Source organism: Capricornis sumatraensis, chromosome 9 (genome assembly GCF_032405125.1).
Source record: "Capricornis sumatraensis isolate serow.1 chromosome 9, serow.2, whole genome shotgun sequence".
Lineage (NCBI taxonomy): Eukaryota > Metazoa > Chordata > Mammalia > Artiodactyla > Bovidae > Capricornis > Capricornis sumatraensis.
Genome location: NC_091077.1, coordinates 52,753,008 through 52,760,262, shown reverse-complemented (window position 1 = coordinate 52,760,262; position 7,255 = coordinate 52,753,008). Strand labels below are relative to the sequence as shown.

Genomic DNA, 7,255 nt, shown 5'->3' with positions numbered 1-7,255 from the left:
CCGGTACTTACCTTTAGTACTGGGTGCACCAAATGCTCTCACTTATCTCACTTTATCGGCCTTAGAGACTGTAACTGCTATTTAGGCTTAATAATGTGCAAAGCAAGAATTTTTTTAAACGCACAAACCATCTACAGAAACATATTTGCATTTTGCTACACCTCTCGTCATCCCTCAAATTATCTTCAGAAAGCCTGAAAAGGTGAAAATCTAACTTGCTAAAAAAATCAGCCAAACTTGAAAATTAAGCTACATCTTATATTCATACATGGTTTTCCTGTATTCATCATTAAGGTTTCACAAAAAAACAGATTCAGGTAGGTGGTAGGACCCACATTACTTTTTCATAAATTATTCTCTCGTATTTTACATAAATGTAGAGTTCTGTGTCTATTCTTGGCATGTTTTAAGTTAAAATTTGATTATCAGTGTTTACTAGTATTAGGAACAGGTGATTTTTCAATATGGACTATCCAACACCTCAATAAGGTCAGACATCGGTAAGCGGTGGTAGAGTTGGACTCAAAGCTGAGGCCAGCACTCCATTTATTGGGTACATTTTTCTTGATTCTCACCTAGAACCCTGACATCTCAGGCAACCGCTTACTATCATTTGGCCCTGAAACTCCCTTTCAGGAGTTCTTTCTACCTTTAAATATAGTGTGAGCATATACTGAAGGCCAAAAGAAATTTCATCTGGGTTACTAACAACCCACAGCGGGACACAGCTCAAGTCAGATAACTTTGTTTGCATCATTCCAATTGGCAACAGTAAGTGAGAGACAAGAGGGACCTCTGAAGTCATAGAAGAGCCCCAGCTGTCCCTCAGCCCAAGGTCAAAGCCAATTTATTCCATAACCTTGTGCAAATGACAGTGGTTCCTCAGTATTCTCTCTCAAATAATTTAAACACTTCTCCTTTATCTGAAAGTGTTATTCTTAATAATGAACCCACCAAAGGGAGACAGAAGAGAGACAGAAAAATAAAAAGTAATACTGCAAAACAAACATTTCCACCCTAACAGTGAGGACCCCAGGTAACTCGTATATCTGCAAAGACTTGAATGTTTAGAACATTTAAAAAAGAGAGAAATCACCATCCTAATTAATTTTAAAGCATACCAACCTTAGGTTTATGTATAACTAAGTCTTAAGGACTTTGCAAAATATGCAGAAATAAGAATTCCAAATATTTCAGCCCTCAAATACACAAAGTCAAATAAGGCATAAGACCTAAAGAGTAAACACAAAGCAAAACTACAATGTCTTAGTTAATGTGATGTAGGGCCCCTCTATTTTGTCCTGTAAGATAATTTAAATAGCTCTGTTGCAATGTCCAAATTTATTCAGACTGTTAGAACATGATAGGCTATAAACTCCTCCAAAGTCTATGTTTGGTACAATCTAATTCAAAATATTAAAAAAATCTTCAGAGACTTTTAAGACTGTATCTATTGTAAAATATAACTTGTAAACAAGAACATAATGGTATGTTATTACTTACTGTAATCAATAAATGAGTTATACTTACTGTAATCAATAAATGAATTAGAATAAGTAGTCTTTGAAACATTGTTCCAGGAGGCACTCAGTTTTCCTGTTTGGCCTTTCAAATAATGCACACTTCTACGCATTACCTACTGATACCCCTGAACACTCACTTCCTAAGCTGATCCTGCATGTTCACATGCAGCAAACAAATGAACATTTGCAGCTATCATACCATGCTAGTGCTGGATTGTATAGTTATTTAACCATCTTGTTACATTTTTTCTTTATATATTAAGTGGAGGGGAAAAAACCCAAACAACTGATATAAAAACTACTGGTGTCTAAATTTAACACAACTGAGACAAGAACAGAAAACCAGGAGGAAGGAGAAAGCTTTAGCTTCACCTGGGCACTTGCTCACAGGACTTAAACCAGTTGACTCTTCAACTGAGAAAAAGGGCAAATGCAGGGAACATGCAGAAAACATTGGAAATAAATTATCTAAGATTATGTCTAAAAATGAAGCATAGTTGGAATTCCAGAATGACTTACAATCTCTACAACTCCTCCCTTATTTTAGTCCATTGTCTTTTGAAGAACTAATACATTTTTAGGAATATACTGAATATGATATGAAAGTTACATCCCGTGCTAAAAAAGAAAAAAACTGGCCCAAGACCAGTTTTTGTGTTTATTGAATGACTGTGTATGTATCTATATGAATGAAGATTAGAAAAAACTGCCGAAGTGCAAACCAAGAAATTAAACGGTAATCCACAGCAAAAGTTGCTACACAAGAGACGTTTATTAATGTTCTGTTGTATTTACAGCTTTAACATAGCAAACCAGGGTGAATTACCACTTGGCAGAAAGCACATCACTCTACATTTATAACACATTGGTCTCTGCTAACACATTGTAAAAGCAAGTAGTACAGTATGTTAGGGATCATCTCAAAAGTTTCAAACTAATTCTTTCTTTGCTCCTAGTACCTAATCCCCTCTCTACTCCTAGCCCCTGGCCTAATCATCAGGAGACAAAAGAAAAAGAAAAAAGGGGGCAGGGATTCCAATCATATAGAAAGTGTCGAGAATTGCAATTTATTAGTAATTATGCTGCATTTGTCCTTGTCCTTTCTATTTTATACAGTGACAACACCTTTACAATCCCTTAGGTACACAACACAGAATAAGGTACTGCAAAATCAGAATACAGTCTATAAGAAATTAATGCTTATTTTTTACCAATTAAGAACATATTCTTGACCACACTTTAAATGTATTTTGCACTATGAGTTTGCTTCCAGGTGTTCACAGTACAATTAAATAAATTTCTAGATTAATTTTAACAGCAAAATGGATTATGTGCAGAAATGCAGTCATAACAGAAGTTTTTACTTTTGAGAAAACCCCCTTTTTAAATGGCCAGCATTATACATATCTTACACTAAAATATTTAATTCCAAATTCATTTTGAGATGGAGGATGAATAAAAGCAAGATTGCCCCCTACTGACTACAGGGACAAGGCTCATGCTATTTAAAATGACTACAAACAATAGATAAGGCATCATTAATACATCACAGACTTGACTGCGAGAGCTTTTTCAAATATTAACCACTAATGATTCAATGATTACAGAATTTTGCATTAACTATTAAAATTTTACACCTAGGAACAAATAGAGAGAAATGATCTTTGTCAACAGTACTTTATTTTTTTAAAGCAGGTGATGATTCCTCTGTGTTCCGCATCTTGATTCACTTCCTGCAGGTGTTCTCTTGCTTCTTGGGAGAGAATTCATAAATGCAGGAAGGCCTTTGCCAGAAAACATCTGCCAGAGAAGGATATTGAATATTGGAACTCTGGTTAGGTTGTTATTTTGGCTAAAAGAAGGATGTAGTCACAAAAGAAGGCAGGATGTTTGGAGACATGAGAAGTACATTTTAACATAGCTTTAAGATTACTATACACTGACATCATAATATTAAAAAACATTACATTTTTGGTTCTTAAAGTTATCAAGGTCTCCAGAACTAGGAAAGACTTAAATGCTTTCTCTAAATCCCATGAGGCCAGGGATCTCTCTCTCTCTAAACCTAACACAAGAAAAAAATTCAAGGAGCACTTCATCCCACACTTAACACCAATGGCAATGACTGAAACTTGGGGACAAAGAGACAGCACAATCCAAATGCGTAGGTAATTTTCCAAACACACTTGAAGCTGTTTATCCTGCCAGTTCTGCCAGATCTCACATGAAAGATTTCCAATAAGGAGGCCAGTGATCTCACGCTATCCTTGGAGCACAGCAAAGTTAGAAAACAGCTGTAAATTCACAGGAACCACAGGTACTTCTTCCCAATAACTAGGAGGGAAAAAGTTACTGTATTTTGGAGGAGGTATCTCTGGTAGACAAAAAAAAGTGTACGCAGCCCCAATTTTATAAAGCAATTTACATGACTGAAATAAATACTCTCAAAATGATGTCCATCTATTATAAATGGAATTTTCATATAACACTTTGATGAATTTTTATATTGGCATATAAACTGGTTTGGTTCTCATGGAAAAAATACAGATAACTCCCTGTATTAGTGCCAAAAAACTGAGAAACTATGCTGGGGTACCCTACACCAAGTGAAAGTTGGACAGGCTCATACGTAGGCCCTCCCATCTTTCAAACTTACATTAAAAGCCACAAGCAGCCCTTTTATAGACCAATTAGACTGGTGCATACATCTTTAAAAAGTTGCCAAGATGCAGAGAAGCTACAACTCTGGAAGAAATCAACATATTCTTTTTGAACACTAATATTTTCCCAAACTCCAAATTCACTTGGTGTTTTGATCTGAAGCAAACCAATGATACTGATATAAGAGCAACTCTTCTTTAGGGAGATTTCAGAATGTGCAAGGACAAAGACACAAGAATGTAAGGATTCCTGAAGCCAAGTAGAACCAAAAATAAAATCTGTCTGGTAGGCATATGACAAATAGAGATTTCTTCAATGAGGCTAGTTAGACTCATTATAAGTCTAAGTAAATTCAGTTTTATCAGTTACCATTAATAAATAAAAATTGATATAATAATTACTATTAGGTCAAAACACTAGAGTTTCAGAAAACTACCAGGCCACTTAGTTCACGCTATGTGCATGGAGGTAAGTTAGTTTTAGCAGATCCCTCAAAGTCAGAGCCACCCAAAAGACACTAAAAAATCCATTAAAAGGTCCTACCTACTGTATAACAAAAGGAACACTAGTCAACATTCTGTAATAGCCTATGTGGGAAAATAATCTGAAAAATAATAGATATATGTGTATGTATAACTGAATCGCTTTGTAGTACACCTGAAAATAACACAACACTGTAAATCAACTATTCTCCAGTATTAAAAAAAAATCCATTAAAAGGTCCTAGATAGGTCTACTAATGGGTGATCTCATTCACCAAACAAACTCCAAACGAAAAAGATTGCTATAGAGGCATTCACTGTTCTCTATGACTCAGAGGCCTGTTGAGATCAATTTGATTCACAGGTTGTTACAAAAACAATGATGGAATGTAAACTGGAAAAGAGACAGGTTTTAGGGACTGTGAATATCACCACTGAACTTTAGATCAGATCACTTAAGAAACAAGGGAATCCAACAGCCTACACAATTTCTTCTTGGACCCTGTGTGATTTTTTTTAAAGCAAAAATTCCACTGGCAATATTTTCTACTGTCTTGCTACTTTACACAGCCCAAATAAGTGAAACTAACTTGAGGTGAATTGGAAATAAAGATGTATTAAGGAGGAGGGGGAAGATTGTAGAAAAAAAGAAAATGAAAATATTTATCATCATATGCAAAAAAGGTAAGATATCTGATGCCTAGAATGTATAACTCACCAGATCACAGCAATCACTATCTAATTATGAAGGGCCCCATCTCATTAATGCTGTCAGGGCTTATAAACTTTCTTCCCCTCCTATTTCAGAAGTAGTTAAGGTAATAAATTTAAGATCCATTGTACTTTGTATATATAAGTACTTTTGGAGTAGTATTAGGTATCAGGTTAACTGTGTTACCATCTTATAGTTACTATGTATAGCTAACTCCTCAATTATCTGGCAGTATCAGAGGAGGTGGAACTTGATGAAAATTTATTTTCCAGTTAACTGGTAAATAAGATAAAGTATGGACACTTTATATTTTTGACCATTTCAGATAAAGATGTAGGCTAAAAGGTATCTGTTTCTTTTTCATAAAACATAGAAGGAACATATTGTTTCTCCCCCTTCCTCATAGTCACACACTTCTTGATGCCGCTGTGCCTAGCTCTAGCAGTGTCTTTTGGCTTTTCTGGCTGTGAGGCAGGAAACCAGATTTCCTTTATAAGCTTAAATGAGCTCCAGAAGGGAAACCGAGAGCTACCCTGTGACAGTAGTGTATGAGCTTCAGTGTTCAGCTCTTATAATACCTACTATGGCTGGTAAGAAAGATCTTTTGAGGGTATTTCAAGGTTTGTGTGTGTGTATCCCATTTTTGGGGCAGTCTTGTGTGTGTGTACACTATATTTTGGGCAGTCTAAATAGAAAAGTCACTATTCTTATACATTTTTCTAGTACAATGCCAGACCTTAGCATGGGAATTGAATTATTTTTATCTACAGCAAAGTTATTTTAGCAATTTCCTATCTGTGGCTTTCTGGCAAAAGTAACCCCACAGCTAGCTTTTAACCAGTGAAACCTCCAGTAAAGAAAAGTAAGAGGTCTAAGTGAAAGAAAATCTTCATATCTTACACGATGGTTTTCTACCGCATCTTCAAACTAAACTAAATTTCCTCTGAACTATAAAAAGGAAACATTCTAATTTTGGTTCTGGATGGACAGTTCCTACCTGTGTCAATGAATAAAGGAAATTCAGTCCCATGGGATATTATAGCTTTGTGGATTCCTTCTGGGGATACTGAAAATTAGTAAGGAAGTCATTAAAATTCTAAATGCTGCTCTAAGTCTCTAAACCCCTAATTTAGAGCTCTGAGTCCTCTAGGCATGTCAGGGATGATTTCAAATCAACTAGGATATCAAAGTTAGACAGGAAAGCAACGAAACCCCATTATGTAAGTTTCCGACAACTCCTAAAGCACTGTAATGATTCTGACTCCAAAACACAGAGAGTACCAGGTCTATAATACCCCATTCACAGCTCCAACGGCATTACTGCTTAACTAAGGGCTGCCTACTTCAAATCATAACTCTAAAGATGCGCTGTTTTACATTTAGAATATACCCATAAAACACTTTAGAAATTTCAGTAAGTCAAAACAATAACAACAAATTTTACGAACAAAAAAATCCTCCAAGTCCCTAACAATACAGGAAAACTGCAAAGTTCAGGCTTTCTCTCAACTTCCATTGTCACATCAACCTGTCCTGTATTAGATGCAAGATAAAAAAGGTATGCATCCCCTAATGAAGCCAGAGTTGCCTTCCCCAGAAGAATGAAGTGACCAGACAGAGGTGTGGCCTCGGTCATTTAGAAATTCAAAGCCACCAATACACCAGACCTACAGAACCTGTGAAGGAAGGAAGGCAGAGAGGGAGGGAGGGATCTGTCCTCTCAGGGTATTTGTGGGCACCAGTGGATGAGGGGAAATGTGGTGGTGGGTTCAGAAGCTCATCATCAGGAGAACTGTGACTACCCCAAAGACTTAACTTTGAACCTATGGTAGGTAAGAGTTAAAGCTAAGGATCAGAAGTAACTATAAATTATAATC

The 7,255-nt window shown here is 36.1% G+C and overlaps 1 protein-coding gene across 1 annotated transcript in view; it reads right to left on the bottom strand.

Annotated features, from left to right (window-relative positions):
• Nucleotides 1-2,294: 2,294 nt before the first annotated feature.
• Nucleotides 2,295-7,255, bottom strand: part of NDFIP1 (Nedd4 family interacting protein 1) — a 51,145-nt gene continuing 46,184 nt past the window's right edge. Inside the window, exon 8 of the mRNA XM_068980272.1 lies at nucleotides 2,295-3,323. The gene's annotated coding sequence lies outside the window, so the exon portion shown is untranslated. The remainder of the gene's footprint in view (nucleotides 3,324-7,255) is intronic.